Source organism: Microcaecilia unicolor, chromosome 11 (genome assembly GCF_901765095.1).
Source record: "Microcaecilia unicolor chromosome 11, aMicUni1.1, whole genome shotgun sequence".
Taxonomy (NCBI): domain Eukaryota; kingdom Metazoa; phylum Chordata; class Amphibia; order Gymnophiona; family Siphonopidae; genus Microcaecilia; species Microcaecilia unicolor.
Window position 1 is genome coordinate 187,715,825 of NC_044041.1, and position 2,267 is coordinate 187,718,091.

Here is a 2,267-nt window from a genome sequence, read left to right on the forward strand (position 1 = left end):
CGGGTTTACCGCCGCTCTGTAAAAGGGTCCCGCGCTTTCTTATGCTGGCCACGCCGTTCCAATAGTTAAGATCACAATCAGCATGGCTGTGCGGATTGGTCACTGATGGACAGGACTTCTGACGAAGGCCTGTATGGTGAAGCACGGCCTATTTATTGCATCTGAAGAATAAATTGTGTCATTGGCCATCTTGGAACTTGTTCGTAATGCCTCCCACTTTGTTTGTTAGTAAATTAGGATAGAAAAATGCACCCATCATCCTTTCTGTGAAGAAATATGTTCTGATGCTAGTCCTGAGTTTAACCCATCTCAGCCTCATAATGTTGATGTTTTGTTATAAAACTTCCTTTCTACTGAAAAAGGTTTTCTTCTGGTGCATTATTTATACTGTTTAAGGTATTTGAATATTTCTATTATATTCCTTACCCCAACCTTCAGGCTAGGACGTGTTTGTTTCCTAGCAACCAGTTTCAAGCTGCGCTGTTTTTTCCGTCCCCTGGATCAGCACAAATGAATTATTGCCTCATTATCAGCAGTCTTTAGATGTTTGAACTCAATGGATGGATACCTTTTTTTAAAATGATATATCTCTGTACTATTACTCAGTGGTTTGGTTCAGAAGCAGCGGCAGCCACCAAGGCCCCGATATTTAGACCACAGGAGATATAGCTGGGCTGTCTCCCGCTGTCCACACTGAACCTAGATATTCAAGGACAGGCCATTTCCAGTGACCGGCATTGAATATCCAGGGTTTTTTTTAGGCCGGATTGAAGATAACCGACTATGTCAATTTTTTTTGTTACATTTGTACCCCGCGCTTTCCCACTCATGGTAGGCTCAATGCGGCAGGCAATGGAGGGTTAAGTGACTTGCCCAGAGTCACAAGGAGCTGCCTGAGCCGGGAATCAAACTCAGTTCCTCAGTTCCCCAGGACCAAAGTCCACCACCCTAACCACTAGGCCACTCCTCCACAAACATTACTATTCTCACCCAACGTGGGGCTCGAACCCACGACCCTGAGATTAAGAGTCTCATGCTCTACCAACTGAGCTAGCCGGGCAACACATAGTTGGTTATCTTTAACCTGGTCAAAGATATACCAGGGCAGGGGCGTAGCCAGACACCCAATTTTGGGTGGGCCTGGGCCCAAGATGGGTGGGCAGAAGAACCCCCTCCTATCTCTCTTGCCTGCATGCCATATGGAGGGGCATAATCGAATGGCGCTGGCCATCTATTTGGCCGGCGCCGCAAAGAGCACTACCGAACCGTTTTATCGAACAAGATGGCCGACCATCTTTCGTTTCGATAATACGGTTGGGGCCAGCCAAATGTCAGAGATGGCCGGGTTTGAGATGGCCGGCATCGGTTTTCGCCGATAATGGAAACCGAGGCCGGCGATCTCAAACCTGGCCAAATCCAAGGCATTTGGTCGCGGGAGGGGCCAGCATTTGTAATGCACTGGTCCCCCTCACATGCCAGGACACCAACCGGGCACCCTAGGGGGCACTGCAGTGGACTTCAAAAATTGCTCCCAGGTGCATACCTCCCTTTCCTTGGGTGCTGAGCCCCCCAAATCTCCCCCAAAACCCACTCCCCACAATTGTACACCATTACCATAGCCCTTATGGGTGAAGGGGGGCACCTACATGTGGGTACAGTGGGTTTGGGGGGTTTTGGAGGACTTAAAATTTACCACCACAAGTGTGACAGGTAGGGGGGTGGGCCTGGGTCCACCTGCCTGAAGTGCACTGCACCCACTAAATACTGCTCCAAGTACCTGTATACTGCTGTTAGGGAGCTGGGTATGACATTACAGGCTGGCATAGAGGCTGGCAAAAAAGATATTAAAATTTTTTTTTTTTGTGTGTGGGAGGAGGTTGGTGACCACTGGGGGAGTAAGGGGAGGTCATCACCGATTCTCTCTGGTGGTCAGTTGGGCAGCTTTTTGAAGCTTGGTTGTGAAAAAAAAGGGACCAAGTGAAGCTGGCGAAATGCTTGCCAAGGACGGCTTTCTTTTTTCCATTATTGGGCTAAGCCGGCCATCTCAAAGCACGCCCCCATCCCGCCTTCACTACCCTACCTAAACGCCCCCTTGAAGTTTGGCCGACTCTGCAACGGAAAGCAGTTGGCGCCGGCCAAAATCGGCTTTCGATTATACCGATTTGGCCGGCTTTAGGAGATCGCCGGCCATCTCCCGATTTGTGTCGGAAGATGGCCGGCGATCTCCTTCGAAAATAAGCTGGATGGTCTCTCAAACATTCAGGGCC

At 49.5% G+C, this 2,267-nt stretch overlaps 1 non-coding gene across 1 annotated transcript; it reads right to left on the minus strand.

Moving 5' to 3' along the window:
* Positions 1-987: 987 nt before the first annotated feature.
* TRNAK-CUU lies at positions 988-1,060 on the minus strand. The gene has a single exon. It is a non-coding gene; the product is annotated as a tRNA-Lys (tRNA).
* Between the last annotated feature and the right edge of the window lie 1,207 nt (positions 1,061-2,267).